This window comes from Podarcis gaigeae, assembly GCF_964106915.1.
Source record: "Podarcis gaigeae genome assembly, chromosome: 14".
NCBI classification, from domain to species: domain Eukaryota; kingdom Metazoa; phylum Chordata; class Lepidosauria; order Squamata; family Lacertidae; genus Podarcis; species Podarcis gaigeae.
This window is the reverse complement of record NC_139690.1, coordinates 30,652,455-30,679,383: the sequence shown is the minus strand read 5'-3', so window position 1 is coordinate 30,679,383 and position 26,929 is coordinate 30,652,455. Positions and strand designations below refer to the sequence as shown.

The window sequence follows — 26,929 nt, the reverse complement described above, 5'->3', positions numbered from 1 at the left end:
AATTCCTAAAGCTGGATTATCCATTGTAGGAAAATGAGGCCATATATGAACAAAAATAGCCCAAAATATTTCAACGGTAAAATACATTCAGGTGGAATTGGCAAAGGACCAATTGTTGCTGTTTTTAAAAATGTATTGCATTAAGAATGTAGTACATTTTATTTAAAAAATTGTAAACCTTAGTAAGTTTATTTTTATTAATCTTCATGTGCTAAAAACATTTCTCACTAAAAGAAATATATTAGATAGAAGCATGCATGCGCATAAAATCAAACGAACTCACCAACGATATTCATATAAATAGCCACTTATAAAACATCAATAAATATTAAATATTTTATACTTCATAAGTCTGCTTATAAATTTTTCATTATTAAATTAAATATTAAATGTGATAACATGAATCTCCTCCATCTTTGGTTATTCCAACTCCTTTCTTAAATATATATTGCCCTACTAATCTCCACCCTTCCAATTCTCCCCTATAACCCCCTGATTCTTTAGTGCAATTTTTAATTTAAGAATTGACATTTGTTCCCAGATTTTCACCATTCGCTCATTTTCACCTGGCTTACTGTTTTCCTTCCCGTGTTTTGGCATGCATAATCATTGCGAAGGTTGAGATAAAAATAAAAATCAAGCTCAGATATTGTATATGTATTCTTGGGTTGTTCAAACCATTTAAGAGACCATTTTGCAAATCAAAATCCATTTTGAAATCCATGTAACATAATACCCAGGTGAATACAGTGGTACCTCAGGTTACATACGCTTCAGGTTACATAAGCTTCAGGTTACAGACTCAGTTAACCCAGAAATAGTACCTTGGGTTAAGAACTTTGCTTTAGCCCATTAGCTAAAGTGGTGCTTCAGGTTAAGTACAGTTTCAGGTTAAGAACGGACCTATGGAACGAATTAAGTACTTAACCGAGGTACCACTGTAATGAATCTGGAGCAGGCACTTTTAAGATTTAACACAGATGTTACAGTTGACATGAAGGGGAACCTCTGGTCACACTCTTTTTCTAACCTTCTCTGTCACATCCAAATGGGAATTTTCATACCTGGAGGTGATGCAAAGTCCCATTCTGGATGCAAAAATGACACTTTGCGCTTCCTGTTCCTCTCTTCCCTCCTCTGTAAAATCTGAGATATGTGCCTTGTTCCAAAACGAGGAAAAAAACATGTGTGTATGTGTATATATATATATAGCTTTTTATTTTCTTGAGCAGTTCCCCTTGTGGTTCTCTTGCCTTAGCTTTTAAGGGGAGAACTGAGGCATGTTCTGGCAATTTCTCCGCTGGTTTACTGCAATATATTGATTGTGTGGCTGCAACTGAGACCCAGGTGTAATTACATTGCATCAATTCTAAAACAGAAGTATTAGGTACTCGTTTGCTTTGGAACTCAATTTAAGGTGCTGGTGCTCAGCTTTAAAACTATGTGGTAGGATAGAAACTGTCTGTTTGGATCACACCATTTCCTCTTCATTCCATTTCCTCCAATGAAGCACACTGGCTCTTATGGGTGCTTAGAACAGGGATGAGCTCTTCCCAACTCCACTGACCTCTTAACTTTTCTCACACCACCAGTATCTGTCAATATTCTGCTTGTGTGACACATTCCTCACCCACCCACCCGCACCAGACAGAATCTCGGGAACATTCTGTGACATCAGACCGACTCTGCCAGTGGCTGTGGGAGAATTCGCTAGCAACAGGCTAGGAAGGGTTCGGAGGGCCTTTTCAAAAATCCCAACTTTCATTTCAGACTTAATTTAAACCCAATCAAGTGGCTAAAACAAAACAGGATTTGTTTGAAAAGGGATTTTTTCAGCTGGCCAAACCACAGTTCCCAAACGCAATTCCCCCTCCTCTCCAAGCTAGAAGACGACGATAAAAAAAAAACAAAACTGAAAGTATTATTATTATTATTATTCTCCTCCTCTGAAGTCAAGTTATAACTTTGGGATAAATGAAGTCTTTCAAAAGAGATTTTTTAGCTAAGATGCAGGCAGGATAGGTATGAAATATTCAATGGATTTGATGTCTCCTTTGAAAGGTTTGAGAAAGGGGTGTATTTCCTTTCCTTTGTTCCCTCTTCTTTTTCTTTCCCTTTTTTGCCTTCAGCTTAATAGCACATTAAAAAGAGAACTGCCAACACATACATTTTACAAAACTCTTTAATTTAATGCATGCAAATTAAAGCTCACAAAGATGCTTGCAGCCCCCCAACACCCCCCCGCCCTCATTTCCTGATGGCAGAGTGCTCAGGAGCAACTGTGCAAAATCCTTGGCGCCCGCAAAGGAGCTCTTCTCATTTGACACTGAAGATCATTTCTGCCTACTCCCACTCACAAGGCTGGAGACCAAGAACACCAGATTTGCTCTGAAGGATCAATACCACAGCAGCTCCGCTCAAGACTGGCTGGCCCCTCTCCACTTGGTACGGACGCAGTTGTTTTTATAGCTCAAACACCATTTTCCTTGGCTCTTCGCTGCGTACATCTAGTCCCAAACTGCTTAGAAGGGTTTTCCACCTTCTGTCCCAAATACCCAAATGATGTGCAGTGAAAATTCAGATTCTGCAAAGGCTTCTATTGCAAAACGTCATTCTGCACGGCCATTTGTTTGTCAAAGAGTGCTCGGGTTTTAAAAATAAGAGGCGCTGAAGCTCAGAACCAACTGACAGCCCTTGTGTCTTAGCACAGATTTTTAAAGCATTCATTTAAATATAAAGGTGAGGTACCGATTTAACTTTTTACTAATCAAAGGCAGCATACAATTAAAAGGAACTGTCAGAAAACAGTCGAAGAGCCATGCAGGAACAAATGGATTCTGCACATGTTCAAAGGCACTCTCTTCTCTGTTATTATTTGACACAGGCTCCAGCCAAACTCCAGAAGAAGCTCTGGAGCAAAGACCCCATAAATCCTCGCTTAAACTGCAGGTGTTGCCTCTCTGGATAAGGAACACAATTGGTTACCTATTCTTCAAACACAATATTAAATTAAAAAGGAGGAGGGGAAATTGAAATTAGGCAACCTACTTCTATTTGAGAAATGCTGGAACTCTGGCATGTTACAGGGTTGTTGAAAGCAACTATTGAGACAAACCGGACTTCCTGAACCTGGCACCCTCCATATGTCTTTGAACTGCAGCTCCCATCAGTCTCAACCAGCACAGCATTTTGGGACTATAGTAGCTCACAGAATCACAGAACTGTAGAGTTGGAAGGGACCCTAAGGATCATCTAGTCCAACCCCCTGCAATGCAGGAATATGCAGCTGGTCCATACAGGGATCAAACCTGCAACCTTGGTGTTATCAGCACCATGGTCTAACCAACTGAGCTATCCAGCTCCCACCACCAGCCCCAGTACTGCACGGTTTTTATGGCTGGGGCTGATGGCAGCTGTAGTCCAAGACATCTGAAGGACACCAAGATAGGGAAGGCTGAGGACTCAGCTACCTTGGCAAAGAAAAATCGCTTTATATGCATAGTTTATGCATTCTAACACTGTGACACCAGATGGTACTGTGGAGTTCCGTTTTTGCTAACCCGATTTCTCATACAAAGTTTGCAATGTCTTTAACTGAAACACTTCTTTGCTGTGTCTAGATCCAGCCTGAATCCACGTGAACCATGCTTGTCAATGACCACACACCTGGCTGCATTAGGCCAGTAAGATATTTAGAGTGGGATATTTAGAAAATTGGCTGTTTCCCCTTACTCCTTTTCCTCTTAAGACACAAATTACTAACTTAGGTTTGTGGGGGCAAGCAGGCTGATAAGCATTTGTATGGGCTACTTGTGACCTGGTTTGCAGAGCAGACCTTCACACTGGTAAGGATCCTGTGGGGTGTCTCACCTGGGGCAGCAGCATGTCTGCTCAAAAGGTCTCCCATATTTGGTTTTAAAAGCAAAACAAAACCTCCCTGCATATGGAATAGCAGCTCAGGGGGAAAGCTAGTCTCCCTGAGATGCTAGCTTTCAATGGGGAAGGGGGGTTTTCTTTTTAATGTGTGTGGGGGGGGAGCAACTGGTCTTGCCATTCCCCCCCCCCCCAACCTGCATTTCAAAAGTGCTTTTTCTAACGGGCCCTCGTTTAAGCTGCGGCAGAGTTGTTTTCCTTGTGACGGCTGCCTTCTCATTCCTTTCTGTGCTGCTGCTCTGTTACCTCCCTGCCTCAAAGAGCTGTTATCATGAAGCTGTCACATTAGAATATACTGGAGGCCAAATGCCGCCCCCGCCCCCAGCCGCTCAGCAGCACCCTAGAGTCATGTGAGTGCAATACTGGAGGTTTGCCATTTCAGTTGCTACTCTTAACTAAACAGCAAAATTGTTCTCCGGTTTCAAATACCACCACCATCACCACGAGCCCCCTGAGTGATGGGCAAAATCTGCCCATTTCAGTTTCTCATTTTTCCAGTCTTAAATTTGCTTCCCTTCCATTTCTGCACAAGATTGCTATTTAAAAACAACAACAACACACACAAAAATCCATAAGGCTTTTTGAGAGCATTTCTCTCCAACGTGTGCATTGTTGTATGCAAAATATACACACATATGTTGCAATGAGACAATGGAGTGTGCCTCCTGAGGTGGTCAAATCGCTGGAGAATCACACCGCCTGCTGTGGCTGCAGAGATTGGTTAGTCATTACTGCTGCCTCCTGCATTTTTTTTTTCTGCTTTAGCAACATTGAAGTGACCTCCCCGAGGCCCAAGCTAGGGCAGTGTGTATGGAGATTTTGGGCTGCCCATATGACAAGGACACCCACCCCCCACCCCCGTCTAGCTGATATGGTCCGAAGAACAGCAGAGCAATACATTTGGCACCAGCTTAGGGACTCTACTCCAGATTTGTGTAGGGTTTGCTCCTTAGCACTTTATTCTCCAGAAGATACCCTGCAATGCAGCTGGGGTTTAGGACCAGTGTTTTCCTTCTCCCAGATGGGCTTCTTTTCCAGGTTGATGAGCCCCATCTGCCCCTCACTCCCCTCTACAGCATGTACAAAAACTGCCTTCTTGACTGCTGGACCCATATTGGTCTCGTCTGCTCAATCTGTTGGAGCCTATCTTCGCATGCAGAGAAAGTCCCCACCACACTGAGGGTATGAGACTCATCAGCTACCCTCACCTGGTTTAGCCTGCCAGTGAAAGCCGTTTCCTGGGGTGTGGCCGCTATCGCATGCTGACAGCTTCTAGGAGCCACAGCTCAGAGCCGAGTGCAGGGTGGGGACCAAAGGTGGACAAACTACCCCAAAAGGAGCACGTGTCCTCCACCAGAGGTAACAACCCTCCCCTAACACCCCAGAGGAGTGTCAACCCCTTTAATATAAATGAATGAAATGACAATAGGCTCCCGAGAGCCCACATCACCCAGTTGCCAAGGAGGAACATGGCAGCTCTTGCATTTATTTATTTCTCAAGGCCCACGAACACTTCTGTGGCATCACAGCATGATTTGGAAATTAATGGAAATTGGGAGTTGAGTCCCTTCCAACACTACAACTCTTGTGGCCTACCCCCACAACACCTACTCACTATGGGTCCTACTAAAGCAAACAGTCTAGCTGGTCAACGTCTAAAAGATATCGAGCATCAGAACAACCTGGCCACTATTAGGAAATTCTGCTCTTGGTATGTTCATTTTCCACTTCTCTATTTTGACTCTCTGGCCCCATATCTGCACAAACTTATTATCCGAAAATACAGACGTGCTTTTGCACTTGCAAGACTGGATGTTTTGCCATCTGCGGTGCTTGAGGGTCGATTCCAAAAGATCCCGCCTGAGAAATGTCTTTGCCCCTGTGGAGACGGTAGCACCGAAACAGCGGCACACGTCCTCCTGTCTTGTACTCTCTACAAAGACTTGAGGAACGAGAGCATCACCCCACTCATACTAACCATCCCAGGGCGCTCAACCACTGCCACAATGTCCTTTCTTCTATCAGATCAAAATGAGCAGATAACAGCAAAGGTTGCTAGGTTCATAGCAGGGGCAATCAGAATAAGGGCCACTAACTGACGGCTGATTCAGAACTTTAAATTGTGCTCTTATATCAGATTTCCTTTTCTGTGTATACTGTAATGTTTTACTGTAGCTATAGGTAAAGGTAAAGGGACCTCTGACCATTAGGTCCAGTTGTGACCGACTCTGGGGTTGCGATGCTCATCTCACTTTACTGGCCGAGGGAGCCAGCGTACAGCTTCCGGGTCATGTGGCTAGCATGACTAAGCTGCTTCTGGTGAACCAGAGCAGCGCACGGAAATGCCGTTTACCTTCCCGCCGGAGCGGTACCGACTTATCTACTTGCACTTTGACCTGCTTTTGAACTGCTAGGTTGGCAGGAGCAGGGACCGAGCAACGGGAGCTCACCCCGTCGCGGGGATTCGAACCACCAACCTTCTGACTGGCAAGCCCTAGGCTCTGTGGTGTAACCCACAGCGCCACCCGCGTCCCTTATTGTAGCTATGGCCATTGGCTAATGCAAATAAAGTTTTATCTTATCTTATCTTATCTACAATTCTGTGATTTTATACCATTCTCCGACTGATAATGCCTTGTATGGAACTTGGAGAGGATAGGGTTTGTCACTGTATCACTTCCCTCTGTACGGAGCAGAGGGATTCTGGTGCAGATGTAAACTCCAGGCTTGACAAAAGCAAAGTAGCAAGCCCCTGCGCCTGCTGCGTACTGAAGGTGCAACGCATGGCCTTGCCTTTGATGTAATCTGCATCATGCATGCACCTCCTCTGGGGTGGCACTAGGGGCTGCTGTTGAGACCTGTCCAAAGAACACATCATGTAAAACAGGCAACTGTTCCTTTGCCAAGTGTGATGTCATGTTCCCATTATGTCACCCGTAGGCCCGCTCTGCCTTTGTTTCTCCGGGAAAAGAAATAAAAAATGAGGGGGAAGGGGGAAAGAAGAAGAAAAAGAGACTGGCTTCAGAGTCCTCCTCTCCTGGACCTTCTGGCAAACGGCATCCAGCCAGAGCCGTGATGGGAAAAGCATCAAGGAAAGGCATCTGCCCAGATTCAGGCGGGAGGAAATAGGCAGTGATTCGCTGCAGCAGATGGTGCAAGTTTAGAAGAAGCACAATTGCAAACCAACGGGACAGGAGTACAGAAACTGCAAACGGGGTACCAGTAGAGCAGTAGTCTGGGGTCATGGGGGGACAAAGACCTATTACTATTTCTGCAGCAGGGCCCTGCAGAGTCCCTGTCTCAGGCGTCCTAGAGCCTCCCTGTTAACATGAAAGGGAACTTTTTCAACCCATTACCCCTGAGGATGTGGACAGGCTGCTTGGACGCGTGAAACCAACCACCTGTCTCCTTGATCCTTGCCCATCCTGGCTAATAAAAGCAAGCCGGGAAGGGCTGGGCAATAGGCTCTGCAGGGTGCTGAATGCTTTCCTCTGTGAGGGAGCATTCTCAGACCCACTGAAAGACTCAGTCATTAAACCGCTTCTTAAAAAAACATCTTCAGACCTGGCCAGTATGGCCAACTATCGTCCAGTCTCAAATCTTCCATTCTTAGGCAAGGTGATTGAGCGAGTGGTTGCCGAAGAACTCCAGGCACACACAATTCAAAGTGTTGGTGCTGACCTTTAAAGCCCTAAACGGCCTCGGCCCAGTATACCTCATGGAGTGTCTCCACCCCCATCGTTCTGCCCGGACACTGAAGTGTCCAAGGACCTTCTGGTGGTTCCCTCACTGTGAGAAGCAAAGCTACAGGAAACCAGGCAGAGGGCCTTCTCGGTATTGGCACCTGGCCTTGGAACACCCTCCCATCAGATGTCAAAGAGTTAAACAACTGCCTGACATTTAGAAGACATCTGAAGGCAGCCCTGTTTAGGGAAGTTTTTAATGTGTGACATTTTAATGTATTTTTAATCTTTGTTGGAAGCCGCCCAGAGTGGCTGGGGAAACCCAGCCAGATGGGAGGGGTACAAATAATAAATTAAGCCACTCTTATTTCAAGTCACTCTGAAATAAGATACCAGAGCACTCCAAATAATTTGCCCATGTACATGAGAAGTCAACACATGGGAGATCTGAATTGATCATTGCATTGCATCCCTGATTATACACTAATATTATAATTATACAATATGAATAATCTTTGAATAATATCTAAAGGCTGTGAGGAAGCATGGCTGGGACAATCATGAAGGGACCCTGCACTTTTGAACTTGCCAGGACGCTACAGTGGAAAATACTGATCTAGGGGTCATCTATCTTTTAGTGTGGCAGCAGCTTTGGAACTCCCTGCCTATGGACATCAGGCAAGGTGCCTTCACTGTACTCTTTTCAGTGCCTGCTAAAAACATTTTAGTTTAGACACATGTAGAATGTTTTAATATGTTTCTAATTTATTGCTGATTTTGTTTTAAAAAATTCAATAGTTGTTTTAACTGCTTTTACTGATAGATTTATTGTTGTATTCTCTTTGTAAACAGTTTTGCAAGCAAACAAATGTCTAATGTTATTTCAGGACCGTCAGAAACCTCTGGATTTTCTCTCCAGAGACTAGAAGTCTCCAAATTTGCAGCAAACCTATGATGTGCTGTGTGGTTGTTGCATTTTCAGTTGTGGCAAACCAAGCCACCTGAAAAGGTACTGGTGACAGGAAGGATATAGGAAGCTCACTTACACTGAGTCAGGTCCTTGGTCCATCTTGCTCTGTGATGTTGACACTGGCTGGCAGTGGGTCTCCTGTGAAACCTTTTCCTAGCCCTACCTGGAGATACCGGGGACTGAACCTGAGACATCTGGCATGCAAAGCAGATGCTCTACTACTGATCACCTATAATAATGGTTTGCTTGAGGCTATCAAGTGTCTTGGTGAAAATTAAACCCTGCAGCTTCCTGCCTCTTGAGCCACAAGTCTAAACCCAGAGTGCCAATTTGCACGTGCTCCTTCTGCAGCTGTCTGAAAACACTGTGGAAGTCATCTTCCAAAGCCCACTATTGGAAAGGAAATCTTTGACCATTTGGAATAAAGGAGGGAACAAGTTCACCACAGGGAGACTCCCCCCGTCTCCATCCTGTGGTCCAGATTCTGCCTAACTCTTCCGCCTCTCAGCCAGGTTTATTATATTTAGTCATGATGCAAAGGAGGTTAATTTTAGAAGGATGATGGATTTTGGAAGCTGGAAGGGATCCCCTAGAGAAAACTATACACTGAAAGCTCGCTGTTTGCTTTCTCAGTATCAGCTCAACGTAGCGGACAAATGCTCCCATCAGCAACTTTCAGGCCTCAGAAAAGTTTCAGGTCAGCATCTAAGTACATGCTAGAAAAGGACCTTCCTTGGCCAAAACAGAAGGAGAAGAACCAACAGGATAAACTGCAGATCAGCCTCCTCAAAATCTAATGGAAGTTGTAGTTCAGCAACATCTGAACTACTGGCAGGTCAAAGGTTCCCCAGACATTGGAACGTAAGAAGCTGTCTTAATATTGCCAGTCCATTGGTCCACCTAGCTCAGTAGTGTCTACACTTACTGGTAGCTGCTCTCTTTCAGACAGGGGTCCCTCCTAGCCTTTCCTGGAGATGCCATTGAGGACTGAGCCTCAGACCTTCTGCACACAAAGCTTTACCAATGAGCTATGGTCCTTCCCCTACCTAGAGGAAATCTCCTACCGCAGAGACCAGAAGGAAGTGTGTTTTATTTTTTATTTTTTTTGTGCATAATTTTTATTGGTTTACAAAATCAAAATACAAACAAACATAACAATTCTCTACATATTCTATAAGAAGATGACTTCCTTCAGTCTTACCACGAATCGTCCATACTACTAATAAACATTATTTCTGCGTTTCTTTGTTTGTAATGCCATAAGTCATTTCCATTTGTACATTTCCTTTTGGACATTACCCTTTACCTCTTACAGAGCATCTTTGAAACCCACCAGAGTTATCTGATCATCAATTAGATTTTCCAGATATTTTGTGAAACTTTCCCAGTCTTTGACAAACCTCTGATCCTTTATGTATCTGATTTTTCCTGTCAACCTGTCCATCTCCGCATATTCTAATAATTTCGATCTCCAATCCTCCAATGACGGTATACCCTCTAATTTCCAATTTTTTGCTATTAAGACCCTTGCTGCTGTTGTTGCATATTGGAATAGCTTATGATCTTTCTTCTTGATCTCCCTTCCCACCAGACCCAGCAGGAACGCCTCCGGTCTTTTAACAAAGGTATATTTTAACATTTTCTTCATTTCATTATATATACTCTCCCAAAACCCTTTAACCTTTTGGCATTCCCACCACATATGGTAGAAAGTTCCCTCCTTTTCCCTGCACTTCCAACATTTATTGCTAGATCCGTACATTCTTGCTAGTTTTGCAGGGGTCAGATACCAGCGATAGAACATTTTCATTAGGTTCTCTTTTAATAACACACAGGCCGTGAATTTAAGGTGTTGGTTCCAGAGTTTTTCCCACTCTTCGAAATAGATATTGCGACCCAGATCTCTAGCCCAATGTATCATTACTGCCTTAACTTCCTCGTCAACTAGGTTCCAATCCAATAATTGTTTATACATTTTGGACAGAGTTTTTGTATTATTTTCCAAAATCTCGTTTTGAAATCTAGAACTCTTGTCAGCATAACCTTTATCTTTAACATCTTTCCTAAACATTCCGTTTATCTGATGGTAATGCAGCCAGTCATACACTTGGAAGTGTGTTTTAAGGTAACTTCCTCTTGCAGCTTTTTAATTAAAGGCCTTGGAGCAGTGCGGGGCTGGGACCCGGAAGCTAAGCCTTACAAAACAAGAACTGCTTTAAACAAAATGTATTGGTCTCCCTCTTTAGCAGTCATAGAACTGCTGAAATCATAGAGCTGGAAGGGACTCTGAGGATCATCTAGTTCAACCTCCTATGCAGCTGTCCCATGTGGGGATCAAACCTCTAGCCATGGTGCTATCAGCACCACACTCTAATCGACTGAGCTATCCAGATGCTGACCCCACCAGGACCGCTTTTCAACAGATCAATTTCAAAGAACGCTCTTCAGAAGCAAAACAGTGTGGCTTTATATCAGGACACCAGAGCAGACCAATGCGGGAACGAAGTGCATAAGGCTCTACTTGGTGGCTCAGAATGCAATGGCAGGCCACTCACCTAAAGTTAAGAGACCTGTGTGAGACAATAAATACTTTGCTCAGGATGAGCCACCTGGGAAGCGGAAGCTGAGGTGGAAGGGGAAGGTGAGGGGAGAGACTCCATCAGGCAAGGCCTCTTTCCACCTGCCTTGCCCCACCCTCTAGACTCTGCCTCTCAGTGTGTATTGTATTGTTTTATGTACTGTGGCTTGCCGTTGTTTTATTGATTATAGTTTAGATATTATTTATTGTAACTGTTGAGTGGATTTCTGTTTAACTTTTATATGTTGATATTATTATTTTATACTATTCTAATGATTGTTGAATGTTACTTTTTTTATGTAGGTTGCCTAAAGTATGTTTTATTATCACATTTTTGTATTGCATTAGATTGTTATAAGATGTACATTTTTTGGTTCTTCAGCTTGTAATCCGCCTTGAGTACTGTAAGGTAGAAAGACGGTATACAAATTAAAAATGATGATGATTATTACTCTCTTCCTTTGGGGTGTCTGACTGCCTCCTCCGCCACCAACCTGCACTGCCCAGCTGCAGCAAATAACAAAGGATGATGGAGAAGGGAGCATCATTCATTTTGTCAGTTAGTCAGAAGGGAATAAATGGTGCATCTTCACAAATCCCACATGTGGCGATGTTCTAAAGGTCAGAACAATCCATCTGCCCTTTGGTCCAAAGAACTGGGAATCTGACCAGGGAAAAGGAATTAGTAAGTGTCAGAATAGAAATTGGACATCTCTTCTGTGCAAAAGAAAACCACCTGTCTTGGTTCCTAAGCCACTCAACTTAATACGTGGCAGAGTCTGGACCACTGTAATGCAGGAATCACAGCTGAAGAATCCCATCAGATGACCATCCAACCTCTCTTGGAATGCCTCCAAAGAAGCAGAGTCCAGCATCTTCCAAGGTAATCAATTCCAATGTTGAACAGCTCTTACCCTCAGAAAGCTATTCCTAATGTTTTGTCAGAATATCCTTTCTTGTCATTTGAATCCATTGATTTGGGTCGTATCCTCTGGAACAGCTGAAAACAAGCTTGAATACAGCCTAAAGCTGTGTACATAACATACATTTAAAGAGCCTACCCACCCGGAACCCTGGGAGCTCCAATTCTCAGTAAACTACAGTTCCCAGGATTCCAGGTGGGCAGGCGCTTTAAGTACATGTTATGTAGTGTATACAAGCTCTAGACAAAACCTTCCTCTCCTTGTCTTAACTCATTTTTGCAATGTCTACCTCCTCCTGATCCTGGCCAGCTGTTCTCCAGCACCTTCAAGAGAGGCAAATCTGTCCTTTTAATCTTTCCCCCATAAAGGAATTATGTACCTCACTGCGTAAAAGTCTAACCGCATTACCAATCGTTAACAGCCGGCGAGCGACTGGGAAGTGGGGGGGAGTGTCCCTCCCTGAGGCCGCCCCAATGCGCCTGCCTGTGTTACTCCAAGGGTGCAGGGAGATAAGAGACAAGGGAGAGGGTTGCAGATATCAAAAGCGCTTTTGCAGGCCATTTGCAGAGCAGGCCCTGGGCAGGTGAGGTGGGCGTCCCCTCCCCTATTTCCCCCTCTCCCCCGGTTTGTTTGTGATCCTGTAAACCCAAGGCCGTCCAGCGCACGTTGTTGCGTCGTTCCCCATGCCGTCCCAGCAGGGCTGCTGTGCTTGAGCGGATTGGCTCCCCCGCTCTCCAAAGGAAACATCTGCACATTCCAGACACATTTTGTAACGGGAGTGAAACCCATCCTTGAAGTGAAATTTTACAGCCGCCATAGCGCACAGTAACGAGGGCTGGCAGGAGGGAACGGAAAAGTCATGTTTAAAATATTATTCCAAGGGAGGCGGCTGCCAGGGCCTCAAATTAATCATTAGAATATGTCTTTGGAGTGGGGGGGGGGGAGAAGAGGTGGTGGGAAGAAGAAGAGGCGTTATGTAACGTTTCTGTCCCCCTCCAGATTACAGAATGGCCTCCTTTCACTTCCTTGCCGACCCACCCACCGCCTCCAAGTGCAGAAATGCGAAGGAGGCCTTGTTGACATGGCTGACAGCCTCTCCTGCAAGATGGTGGGCACAGCAGAAAGGGAAAGAAAGAGGAGGCCGGTAGGCCGGCCCTCTGCGGTTAATCAGGACATCATTTCAAGCTTCAGAGAATTGGGCTTCTGAGGGCCGAATGAGATGGAACCATGACACCATAGTTATGCTACGGCACTCACACCACAGCTGTGCATCCAAGGAACTGGGAATACAGTGGCACCTCGGGTTACATACGCTTCAGGTTACAGACTCCGCTAACCCAGCAATAGTAGCTCGGGTTAAGAACTTTGCTTCAGGATGAGAACAGAAATCGTGCTCCGGTGGCACGGCGGCAGCAGGAGGCCCCATTAGCTAAAGTGGTGCTTCAGGTTAAGAACAGTTTCAGGTTAAGAACGGACCTCCGGAACGAATTAAGTACTTAACCCGAGGTACCACTGTACTGCCTCTGATGTGGCGCTGCCATTCTGAATGGTTAGCAGTTCTGACAGCTAGGGATGATGGGAGCGGTAACAATAATTATGAGAGCCAGTGTGGTGTAGTGGTTAAGAGCGATAGTCTCGTTATCTGGGGAACCGGGTTCGTGTCTCCGCTCCTCCACATACAGCTGCTGGGTGACCTTGGGCCAGTCACACTTCTCTGAAGTCTCTCAGCCCCACTCACCTCACAGAGTGTTTGTTGTGGGGAGGAAGGGAAAGGAGAATGTTAGCCGCTTTGAGACTCCTTAAAGGGAGTGAAAGGCGGGATATCAAATCCAAACTCTTCTTATTATCATCATCATCATCATCATCATCATATATTTATACCCCAACATCTTGAGATAGGCTGGGCAAAGGCCGGGGCGAACAGGGTCCCCACTCAGCCACAAAGCTCAGTGGGTGACCTTGCACCAGTTGCCATCTGACAGCCTAACCTACCCCACAGGGTTGTTGTGAGGATTAAATGGGGAGGACAGAGTATGCTGCCTTGAGCTCCGTGAAGGAAACCATATGAATAATTCTTAAATATTAAAGACATTAAAAAAATAAATTTAAGGAACCGCAGAAAAAGGGGGAAGGAAGTCAAATTTTGAAATGTTAAATTGATTGTAAAATTAATGAAATGTATACACTTGAAAAGTATAAATAAAAACTTAAAAAACAAAAAACAAAGGTCTGCACTGGTTGCTAATTTGATACTGGGCCAAGTCCAAGTTTGAGCCCTTAACAATTTGGGACCAGTTGCGGCATCACCTTACTCCAAATATACCCTCTCAGTTGCTTCAACCTGCTGAACTGTTACAGGTGCCAGATAATACTAGCTCTGCATTTCTGTGTGGCAACTTCTGCCCTTTGGAACTCCCTGCCTATTGATATCAGGCAGGCAACTTCACTGTACCCTTTTCAGAGCCTGCTAAAATCAGTTTTGTTTAGGCAAGCCTACCCAGATATGTAGAACATTGATATGGGTTTTCATAGAATTGTAGAGCTGGGAGGGACCTCCAAGGGCCATCTAATCCAACCCTCTTCAATGCAGAAATATGTTTTCCCCCTTTTAATTCGGTTTATAGCTTATTGTTGATTTTAAAGAATTTTTGGAATGCTGTAAATTCTTGTTTCAAGTTACGTTAAAGAGATAAACTCTGTTTATAACTTTTTTTATTTTAAAAAAAAAAACCTCAATGGGGTCGATCTGGAGAGAGTGGCGTATTCTGCCGAAATAAACATCTGCTGCAGATCCCTTCAAGTTTCCTTTTTTTCGTGAGCTCAATCAGACTCCAGTGTGAGCCTCCCTAGTCTGCGAGGCAGAGCCGAGAGCCGCCTGCTTCTGGTATTAATAATCTGTGCGGTTAGGTGGCTCCTTCTGAGCAACAGAATGTCCTCGAGAAAAAAGCAGGCAGAACATTTCAGCCTCAAGAATAGGACAATATGCACTGGGGACCCTGAACGATGCATATGGCGGATGGGGTGGGGCAGGGGAAGACAAGGGCTTTGGGGTGACTAACATTTTCAGCAAGATCACATGGTAAAAAGTCCTTCCCTTTCAGGTGGAAAATGCAGGAGAACCACTGATATTCTGCTGCTTTTTATTTTCTGAAGAAAATAAAGATTCTCTCTGTATGTTGAAAACCAGGGCTAGCACACATCTTAGGGGGCACATTTCCAGTGTCTGTTCCAGAAGAAAAGCCCCCCGCCCCAGCACAACTCCTAACCCTAGAAGGGGAGGAAGGTGTGCAAACGGGCAATTCAACAAGGACATTTGGGAAGTTTAAAAATCCAAGCCATGCAAAAAGTTGCATTCTGTTAAAGGTAAAGGGACCCCTGACCATTAGGTCCAGTCATGGCCGACTCGGGGGTTGCGGCGCTCATCTCACTTTACTGGCTGAGGGAGCTGGTGTACAGCTTCCGAGGTCATGCGGCCAGCATGACTAAGCCGCTTCTGGCGAACCAGAGCAGCACACGGAAATGCCGTTTACCTTCCTGCCTATTTATCTACTTGCACTGCATGCTTTCGAACTGCTAGGTTGGTAGGAGCAGGGACCGAGCAACGGGAGCTCACCTCGTCACAGGGATTCGAACCGCCGACTTTCTGATTGGCAAGCCCTAGGCTCTGTGGTTTAACCCACAGCGCCACCCGTGTTAGGTGATGTTAAAAATTCAAAAAAAGGGACTGGGAAAAGTAAATGAAGTAGTCCAGGCTCCCCTGATCAAGCCCACCTATTTCTCCTCTGCTTCTGCATTAATATGGTCAAATATTAATCCTTTAGAGGATTTCCTCCTGCTATAGGGATGCTTCAAATGTCGTGAAATGCATTGATCGATGGAATTGCTGGACCTCTCAGGAGTGAACATGGACCACTGGTATCAAACCGTATGGAAAACAGCCCTACTAGAAAAGCTAACCAACAAACTGAAATTAATGTGGGGATAAACAAAAGAGGATGCCTTCACCCCAGAGTGGCTTCCCTTCATCACATCGCTTTTTTAAAGGCGGAAGAGGGCTGTACACTCATGAGCAACCTTCTCCACCTGTGGTGCCTTCCATATTCCTTGGACTACAACTCCCATCAGCCCCAGTTAGCACAATCATGTTTTAGATTAGAACATAACTCCCATCAGCCCCAGACAGCACTGCCATGCTGGCTGGGCTGATGGGAGTTGTAGTTCAAAACCTTTGGAGGGCACCAGGTTGAGGAAGGTTGCTCATGTGTAACCAAGACAATGAAGACCAAAGGCAATAATAATAATAATAATAATAATACTTTTACTACAGAGTTTAAGTAGGAGTTGAGCAATTGCTGCTTCTCTCTTTCGGCTCTCAGTCTGTTGCTCTGGACATCTTCAGATCTAGGCAGAAAAGAGCCAAGATTTCTGAACTTGATCTGCCTGGGAAAACTCCCCGTCCACAAACCCCGCCGACTCTGAGCTGCTGATAAGCACACGCTGACGAATGTTCACACAACTACCCAGGGACTGGGCGGGCTGCGGAACGCAGGTGTTTCCAAAAATCTTTGACAGGCCCTATGAAAACATGTCTGTCTGTTGATCTGTGTGTGCGGAGACATACAGAAAAGAGCTACAGCACCACCAGCTTCCACTTCACCTGCCAGGTGCTCTCCCGCTTCCCCTGCCTTTGGCCCGCCACCTGCCTCAATGGAGACCTAAGTCCGTCCTCTCCAGCGAAAACAAAACAAAACGGACAGCAGGAGACTCGTCTGGGCAGGCTACTGCTTGGCTTCTGTGCTGCTTTCAGGGAAGGTTGTGGGGCTGTCTCTTCCTACTTAGCGCTGAATAAAAGGGCTTATGCTGAGCTCCCAGAGGTGGACAGGGCTGGGATGCAAGCCAAGAGCAGCCACCTGTGGAGGGAAGCATCGCGGAAGCGCCAAGAAGCACTGAACACTTCTCTTCTCTTCTCTTCTCTTCCTGAAGCTTAAGAACACAGGAAGTTGCAGGACACCGGGTTGGAATGCCCTTGCTCAGTGTTGTCAACACTGGCTGGCAGCCTCTCTCTGGTGTTTCAGGCAGGGATCCTTCCCCATCCCTACATGGAGATGTCTTCAAGGATTGAACCTGGGGCTTTCTGAGTGCAAAGCAGGGGCTCTGATCCGGAGCTACAGACCACTCCACAAGAGGTCAGGAACAGAGTTGGAGTATACTAGGCAGGCACCAAGGGATCAGAATACGATCGTCAGACTATTGATCCATCTAGCTCAGCATCATCTACACCAGTAGTTCCCAAAGTAGGCAGTACTGCCCCTTGCGGTGGGTGGGATTACTTGCCGGTCGCTGGTCGCTAAGAGGCAAGGGGGCAGGAAGTGCCAATGACTATCAGACTTTGAGAAGCTGGGATGAGCGGCTCAAATTCACTCGTATTGTTGAATTAATAAAATGAACTGGATTTGGAATAAATGTGCAACTAACTGTTACTGTTTGGAATTTTATTGTGTTGTTCTCTTCCTTAGTGGGTTGTGCAAACCACACTCTTCTGAATAATGGTTTTTATAGGGTGTGAGCTTAGGGAAGCAAGGGAGCGGGGACCCCAGAAAATTGGGGACCACTGATCTACACCGACTGAAAGCTGCCGTCAGGAGCTGGAGTCAAGCGTAGGTCAGCAATCAAAGAAAAGCATAGTGTCAGTGAAGTTGACTTTTTATTCAAGGAACCCAAAGAGCGCAGGCCTAGGGACCCCAGCAACTTTTCCCAATAGGTTTTGCTACAAGGACTGGAGGTCGCCCGTCTTCCCCCCACTTCCTAAGGCTCCTTCTCTCCAGGGTCTTTCCCAAGCAGTCAAAAACTACATCTTTATTCCTTTCCGTGTTCTGGGAGACCAAAGGGGAAGGGAGCTGATCGCAGCACGAGGGAGAGTCTCCCTGGCTTCATCAGCAGCTTGCCTCATCACTGTCTTCTGGATCCCCTCCTCTCCAGCCTCCTCTCCTGCCTCTGAGTCTGAACTGCCCTCTGTCACAGCCTCTTCCTTCTCCCTAAACCCTGTTGCCTCTTCAGCTTCCGACACCACCTCCTCCCAGTCTGCTCCTTCTTCTCCCCTTTGGCCACTTGTCGTCATCCCACCACTAATCGCCTGGCTCTGACCCTTCTTCTGCTGAGGGTTCTCTTGGGGGTCCTCCAGCTGATGCCTGCCTCTACTCCTCTGCATCCAGCCAGTCCATGACAGCTGCTCTCTAGAGTTTCAGACAGGGAACATTCACAACCCTACTTAAAAATGCCACCAGGGAATGAACCTGGGGCCTTCCACATGCAATATGCATATGCATATGCATATGCATGCTGCATCTGTATCTATAGCTACACACACACACATACACATATATTCCTCATCAGGCACCAAAGAACGACACAGGCTGGACCTGAGATGTATCATGCAAGAGTAGGTGCTGTTATGTACTGATGTTCTCACCCTGGCCACCAGTATTGTGTGTATATAGTTTTCCCTCAGGTCCACGTAAGTTAATTTAGGCGGGAAACCCTGTTTGCAGTTCAGTTTAGTTCCAGCTTACTATAAAGAACCACTTGGAGAAATCTCTGTGTCGACTGCTATGTCCACCCACAACTTAATAGATACCACCACACTGAAGGCCTGTTTCCTGAATCTAGGTGAGGCAGACACCTCTAGCCTTTGTCAAAGGCAAGCGGCTCATTCTGTGGTCTTGCTTCAGCCTACGGACTCCACCACAAGGCCATAGCTGTCAACCTTTCCTTTTTTGGCGGGAAATTCCCTTATTTCAGCGCCATTTCCCACTGCTTCCTGCTGCTATCCCGGATTGTTAGATATCCCGTAGACTGTCTCCAGGACAGGTGAGGCTGCTGATCCCTTATTTTCAAATCCTAAAGTTGACAGCTATGGTCCTGATCCCTTATTTTCGAGGCTGCTGATCCCTTATTTTCAAATCTGAAAGTTGACAGCTATGCACAAGGCCCAAACATGACACGATGACAGGTTGTTCGTGGGCGGCAGAGCAGCGGAGAGGACCATTCAGCCAAACTTTCTCAAGGGTAGGGGATGAAATTTCCCAACATTTCAGGGAGAACCCAACTGTGAAAGATTATCACCTGAGAAATGTTCGCCTTGTTCTAGGAATCACGTTTTATTTGCAAATCTATAAATATATCAGAAGAAGTCTTGAGATTCAAGGACTGGAACTTCCAGCCCTTCTGGTACTACGAAAAAGTATCTCAGACTAAACGACTCAGGGGAGTGGATCTTAACAGCACTGCAAATCTTCGCAGTGATTTAACACCTTCATAAACGGCAGGGAGATGTCAAGTTCTGGTAGGAGAAAGCACTCGCCTTTGCTCCTGACACAGATTTACTGCTGCTTGTCTCTTAAAAAAGAACCAGTTGGGTTCTACAGACTTTTTCCATCTCTTTCCCCCGCCCCAAACTTATTTTAAAAGACTCTCCGCAACAGCCTTCCTTCCACTACTGCCAGAGATCTCTGCATCGGTAGCCATGCTAAATTGGGTAATCCTAACCACAACTTTCTGCAAGGATAATTCACAACCTGCATCAATTTCTGCATGGATAAATTTGCAATCAGAAAGTTCGTAACCAACATTAATTTCTGCAAGTAAATTCACAACTAGTACTGACTCCTGTGAGGATAATTTGCAACTAGCGTCAGTTCCTAGAACTATAATCCACAACCAACACCGATCACCCCACTTTTAGCATTTTGGTATCATTTTTAATGGCTCTTCTATTGTATATTATATTTTTCTATCTTATTGTTTTGCACATCCCTCTCAGCCAATGCTTCTTTCAATTCCTGCAGCCCCTGTTAACTCTGCTGGCCCAGCTCCCCCCTGTCTCATGCAAGGGGGAGCGAATCATACGTGAAGCCAGCCAATGCCTTGACATAGCTCCATCTTTATTTCAGACATCATGATATATCAGTATGTTGCGGTGTTTAACTGGTGATATATTGAGATGCTGAAAACCAGATACAGTCAAACCTCGGTTGTCAAACGTAATCCATTCCAGAAGACTGTTGGGCTTCCGAAACATTCGACAACTGAAAGGGAAAGCCTCAATACAATAGGGAAACACAAAACGGAAGCCGCATAGCATGTTCGGATTCCAAAAATTATTTGGAAACCGGAACAGTTACCTGGGTTTTCGGCGTTCTGGAGCCGAAATGTTCCAAAACGGGGGCATTCAGGAACCAAGGTTTAACTGCATTGCCCAGCCCTAGAGATCAGAGCGAGAGAATGCAAGAAGAGCCCTGCAGCTAGATAAGGCCGAAGGGGGCTCAACTAGTCCAGCCCCATCCTCACAGTGGCCAGCCAGATGCCCTCAAGCAGGCCCTTAACACAACCGCAACAACTCTCCCCAATAGCGATTCCCATCAACTGGTATTCAGGGGCTCAAAGGAAGAGAGTCAGAGCACTGCTTGGGGGGGGGGGCAGCCTGCAGGATTCAAGACTGACAACCCAAGGTCCAGCCGGAATAGTGCCACTGCCTTAAAGGATCTTACCCAGAAAGCCAAATGGCCCAAGCAACTGCCTGCTGATGCAAAGGAGCAGCTCTTGGTGGGGTGGCCTCTAACAAGCACCCCCCCCAAAAAAAGTACCATGCAGGAGGCCCGTCTCATCAGGGCACCTGGCAGACGACTTCACCGCCTCCGATACTTTCCAAGTGATTTTCAATGTTCTCTCGATTCTCCTGAACACCAGCGGTTACTGCTAGATGCGGTTTCCGGTTACTGCTGGAGACAAACCCAGCTGCGCACAGCTTCCTCGGCAAGGAAAGGGATGGGAGATTTCTTTTTTCCCCAGGCTGCATAACCACAGGGGAACTTGCCAAGAGCCCCTCCTAAGCTCAGCCGCTGCTGGGAACAGGGAGGCTATTCATCCCTACCTGGGGTTTTAAGAGCACGGCCAGCAAGCCGCAGAATTGCCGCGACTTTGCCAAAGCAGCGAGCCCAAGACGCAAGAGTCTGGGAGGCCCGTCTGCCCCAGTTTGCTTCCAGAGCAGGGGTAACCAAGGATCTGTGTCGACACTCCCATCGGCTGCACACTCACTGTGTTCCCAGTGCTGGGTTTTTACATCAGCGCTCACATGATTAGTTTAGAGAACATGCATTTTGGATAACGTCATAAGAAGAGCCTGCTGAATCAGGCCAGTCTCACAGTGGCCAATCAAATGGCTGTCTGAAACTCGCAAGCAAGATTTGAGCACAAGAGCCCCCTCTCTCCTCATGTGGTTTCCAGAAACTGGTACAGTGGTACCTCGGATTAAGAACTTAATTCGTTCCGGAGGTCTGTTCTTAACCTGAAAATGTTCTTAACGTGAAGCACCACTTTAGCTAATGGGGCCTCCTGCTGCCGCCGCGCTGCCGGAGCACGATTTCTGTTCTCATCCTGAAGCAAAGTTCTTAACCCGAGGTACTATTTCTGGCACTGCCATTTATTCAAAACCCAACTACAGTGGTACCTCGGTTAAGTAGTTAATTCGTTCCAGAGGTCCGTTCTTAACCTGAAACTGTTCTTAACCTGAAGCACCACTTTAGCTAATGGGGCCTCCTGCTGCTGCTGTGCCACCAGAGCACGATTTCTGTTCTCATCCTGAAGCAAAGTTCTTAACCCGAGGTACTATTTCTGGGTTAGTGGAGTCTGTAACCTGAAGCGTATGTAACCCGAGGTACCACTGTATTCAAAAGCACTGCTGCCTCCAACTGCAGAGACAGGGCAGAGCCATCTTGACTAATAGCCATCAACAGTTCTCTCCCCCTCCATGATTTCGTCCAGTCCTCTTTTAAAGTCATGTAAGTTGATAACCATCCTGTGCCTCCTGTGGAAGTGAGTTCCACAGTTTAACTACGCACTGTGTGAATTACAACTTTCTCCTATCTGTCCTTCTTCCAACGTTCAGCTTCACTGGATGTCCATGAGTTTTAGTGTAATAAGAGAGGCAGAATTTTTTCTCTCTCTATCCACTTTCTCTACACAGTGCATAATATTATGAACTTCTATCATGCTGCCTCTTACTCGCCTTTTATTCCGTTGGCTGTGGTGTTTTTCAAACCAGCTTTACACCTATTAAGAGTCTGTAAGCCATTCCTAATCCATCTCTCGCCAAGGTGTGAACACCTTTGCCTGGGCTACAGACATCAGGCCAACATACAGTGGTACCTCAGGTTAAGTACTTAATTCGTTCCAGAGGTCCATTCTTAACCTGAAGACCACTTTAGCTAATTGGGGCCTCCTGCTGCTGCCGCGCCGCCGCACGATTTCTGTTCTCATCCTGAAGCAAAGTTCTTAACCTGAAGCACTATTTCTGGGTTAGCGGAGTCTGTAACCTGAAGCATGTTACCTGCAGCGTATGTAACCCGAGGTACCACTGTATGTTCAAGCATCCCTTTGCCGCCCTAAGGTCTAGAAACTTGGGGGTAGTTTTGAAATAAGTAAATAAAACCTGGACCCTCCACCCACCAATTCCTTTTTCTGTGTTTGCGTGGAATTACAAAGGCCTTTGTAGAAACTTCCCACCCTTTTCTACAAACTTAAAAAAAGAACTGTTGTTATTAATTGTATTGATTACCTGCCTTTCTTCCAAGAATCCTATAGATTCATAGAATTGGAAAGAACCCTCAAGGGTCATCTAGTCCAACCTCAGGCAATGGAGGAATCTTAACTAAAGCAACCAAGGCAGATGGGCATCCAACCTTTGCTTTAAAACCTTCAATGAAGGAGAGCCCATAACCTCCTGAGAGAGACCGTTCCACTATGGAACAGCTCTTACTGTCACGAAGTTCTTCCTGATGTTTAGCCAGAACCTCCTTTATTGTAACTTGAAACTATGAGTTCGAATCCTACCCTCCAGAGCAGCAGAAAAGCAAGCTTGCTCCCTCTTCTATGTGACAGCCCTTGAGATATTTAAAGATGGCCCCGTTTTATACTCCAATAGCCCTGTGAAGCAGGGCTAGATTGAATTCAAATGTCTGAGTGGGGATCTGAACCCAGGTCTCCGCAGCTCAATGTACGAACCACCACACCCTCATGGTGTGTGTTTTGAAACAAGTGACTGGTGAAGGGAAGAGTGGAAAGTGAGGGGACGGCTGGCAGCGCATGCCTGCCCACGTATTACAAGGCTGTGTTGGGCCCTGTCGCTATGGAGCTTAACAAATGGCCGCCGCTCATTTAGATATTAACCAATGCTCTCCACTCCCCGCCAGCTCGCCGGGTGATCTGGGAAACAGACCCACCGTGCCAAAATCTGATATTGCTTCCTCGATGCAAGAAGCCCGAGCGCAGCAAGGCGGGGTGACCCATCCCAGATCGAAGGCAGCCGCCCTGCCGCTCCACGAGGGCTAATGATTAACCTGCAAACTCCAGGCCAGCGTGTCTCAACTCACCTTCCTCCTTTCAGGAAACCTTTTCCTTTCCACAATCCCCTATGCTCTCTGTGCCCCACGTGGCCTGGACAATGCAGCCTAGCAGTTTCCAAACTTGGGGGGGCACCCTCCCCTTTGGTTCCATGAACTCATCCCCGGTGCCCCCCGCATTATTCAGAAGTGCGGTTTGCACGACCCACTAATAACGCAGCCAAATTCAAAACGGTAACATTTAATTGCACAATTATTCCAAATCCAATTAAAACATTTTAGTTTATTCAAGTCAAGAAAACTGATGAACTTGATCCAATGATATCAGTTTTTCAGTGTCTGATTTCACCTCCAGCCTCTCCCCCACTCCCAGCATGCTATTTTCCTCTCCAACTTTAGGCACATTTTCTCCTAAAATATGCATTTTTGCAAACACTGGTCGCTTGGTGAACTGCGCTGCAATATTCAGATAAGAGAAAATTTTGAAGGCTGAGTTGCATTTCAGTTCTCATATTATTTATTTCAAAAAAATTATATACTGCTTGACTGAAAAACAAAACAAAACCTCAAAGCGGTTTACAAAAGGATATAACAATGAAATCAGTAAAAAAAATTACAACCCTAATTTAAAACATATAAAAGTTAAACTACTTAAACAGATTAAAAGTACCTCAACTTTTTAAGTATCTGGGAAGGCTTGTCTAAGCAAGGGTGCTTTTAGCAGGCAGTGAAAACAGTATAGTGAAGGCACCTGCTTTATGTCAATAGGCAGGGAGTTCCAAAGTGTAACTGCTGCCATACTAAATGATGGAGTTCTTACAAATGTGAAACGTGTATTATGTGTGACACCTGAAGTAGTGCCAATTCCGCTAATCAAAGCGGTCACTGGGCGCATGGGGGGGGGGCGAGAATTTGGTAGGTAAATTTGTCCCAACTTGTTAAAGGCTTTAGATATCATCCTGGACCAGTAGCAAGTCAGCAACTAGTGCAGATTTCGGAGCACAGGTGTGGTATGCTGACAAGGCCTCACTCTTGTCAGCAATTATGCTGCAGCATTCGGCACTAGCTTCCCTCAAGTGTGAGGGAAGCCCTACATAAAACGCATTGCAGTAATTCAGTCTTGCAGTAGCCAACACATGAACTACTGTGGCAACGGTTTCCTGGTCCAGAAATGGCTGCTGTTGTCAATTTGTTGTAGTTGATGAAAGGCACCTCTAGCCACTGAGGCTACCTGAGACTCTGGTGACAGAAATCCGGCTTTAAATGTGAACCAGATCAATTCTGTTCCCCATCCACGCTCCGGAACCCAAACAACAACTCTCTGACCCTCAGACCCTTGACTGCTCCAGAATCTGGATACCAGTCCCGATTTGATGGACCCCAACGATGCAGAAGAGAAAACACTGCAAATATATGAATGAAAAAGAAAGCAATTCTCTTTCCATCTGTCACTGGAGCTCCATGCAGCTTTATTTTGTCCTCAGAGCTCCGAAGCAAATTGCAGGAAATGCTTATTCCAACTTTTTTTCCTGCTTATGTAACCTTACCACTTTAAACACAAACACACAGAGAGAGACGGAGTAGCAATGAGCCATCTTCTTAAAGAACCTCTCAGCAGAGGAACAGAAAAGCGCCGAGATCTTTCCAAACAGAAACCAGTTGTCCCAGAGGACTGTTGCAGCACATTACATGCAACAATTCCGCCCCAGTCAGCTTCCAGGATGGACCACTGGGTACCGCCTGGGGCAGAAACGACTTTTGGGGGTGAAATACCAAACTGGACAATTCCTGGTTACAGCAGGTTCTGGAAATAAGTGAGGATTCTCTGCCATGGGGTGTGGGCTTTGTGGTTGGTGGGTGAGAAGTGGGAATCCTAGGAACAATATCAGACGTCATAGCCATTTACGAAGCTCCTTAATAATGAATCAGGCCCTTCTGGTCCATCTAACCTAGCTTTGTCCGCACCGACTGGCAGCTGCTCTCCAGCATTTCAGGCAGAGGATATTCCAAGCCCTACCTGGAGATGCTAAGACCTTCTGCATGCGCAGCTGATGCTCAGCCACTGAGCTATGGTCCTTCCCAGTCCAGCAGGGTGACAAGCTACACCATAGCTTTTCATGGGCCAAGGCTCAATATATTCAAAAGAAGAGGAGAAGAAGAAGAAGAAGAAGAAGAAAGGTCTAGTGCATTGGTTTCCTAAGTGGACTGTACCACCCCTTGGGGAGGCAGTAGGATTCCCTGGAAGCATGATAGAGGGCAGAAGGGGGGTCACTGGAGGTGAAAATGGCTATCAGACTTTGAAAAGCTACTATCACTGAATCAAGTTCCTGGTTTGTTTGTTTGTTTTTTAAAAATTAACGAAACTAAATAGTTTTACAGTGGTACCTCGGGTTACATATGCTTCAGGTTACAGACTCCCCTAACCCAGAAATAGTACCTCGGGTTAAGAACTTTGCTTCAGGATGAGAACAGAAATCGTGCTCTGGTGGCACAGCAGCAGGAGGCCCCATTAGCTAAAGTGGTGCTTCAGGTTAAGAACAGTTTCAGGTTAAGAACGGACCTCTGGAACGAATTAACTACTTAACCCGAGGTACCACTGTAGTTGGGTTTTGAATAAATGTGCCATGAATTGTAACTGCTTTGAATTTTATTGTGTTGTTCCCTTCCTAAGTGAGTTGTGCAAACTGCTATTCTGAAGAATTCTTTTTATAGGGCGGCAAAGTGGGGGCTGGGGGTGAATTTATGGAACCCAGGTGGGGCAGTAGCCTGAAAAAAGAGTTTGGGAACCATTGCTCTAGGGCATGACTGAGTTCTGGAAGAAAGGAATTTCATCCATGGGACCCTCTACCCAAACTCTGCAAAGCAGAATTCGGCAGTTTCGCCAATTTCTTCGGTTCAAATAGGTGAGAATCAGCCTTCAGGCACCAGATGCCCACAGGAAAGCCTCTCTCCCAAAAATCTTTCACGCTCAAGTGCTACAGGAGAGTAATGTGCCCAGCGTCCGCAGGATCGGACCCCCCTTTCTTACTATTCCCCAGCATTTGGTGCTGATGGACCCAGCTCTTGGCTCTGACAGCTCCTTCTGCTCAGAAAGAAGAGAGAAACATTCCCATGCGAAAGCCATTAAGCCTTTACACAGAAGCAGCACATGAGGCAGAACCCGTGACCGTTCCTCTTCCGAGCACCGGTGCCAGAGTTTTTTCTCCCGTCAGAAAAGAGCCGCAAGGGCAAGAGAGCAGGGCCCCACCTGCTTCCTTGTCAGGGTAGGGCGTGTTGAATTTTTCAGCTTTCAGATTCCCAAAATGAGGGGTACTAAAATGCTGCAACATGACTTGGGAATTCAAAATGTATTTTCGTTAAACGGATATACTTTAGTTTTGTTAGAAAGTAAAATGAATGTAAAATTGCACAGAAATCATTAACAATCATTGCCAAGTACTTGTAAT

At 45.8% G+C, this 26,929-nt stretch overlaps 1 protein-coding gene across 1 annotated transcript in view; it reads right to left on the bottom strand.

Annotated features, from left to right (window-relative positions):
* Nucleotides 1-26,929, bottom strand: part of PKD1 (polycystin 1, transient receptor potential channel interacting) — a 109,409-nt gene that overhangs the window by 71,117 nt on the left and 11,363 nt on the right.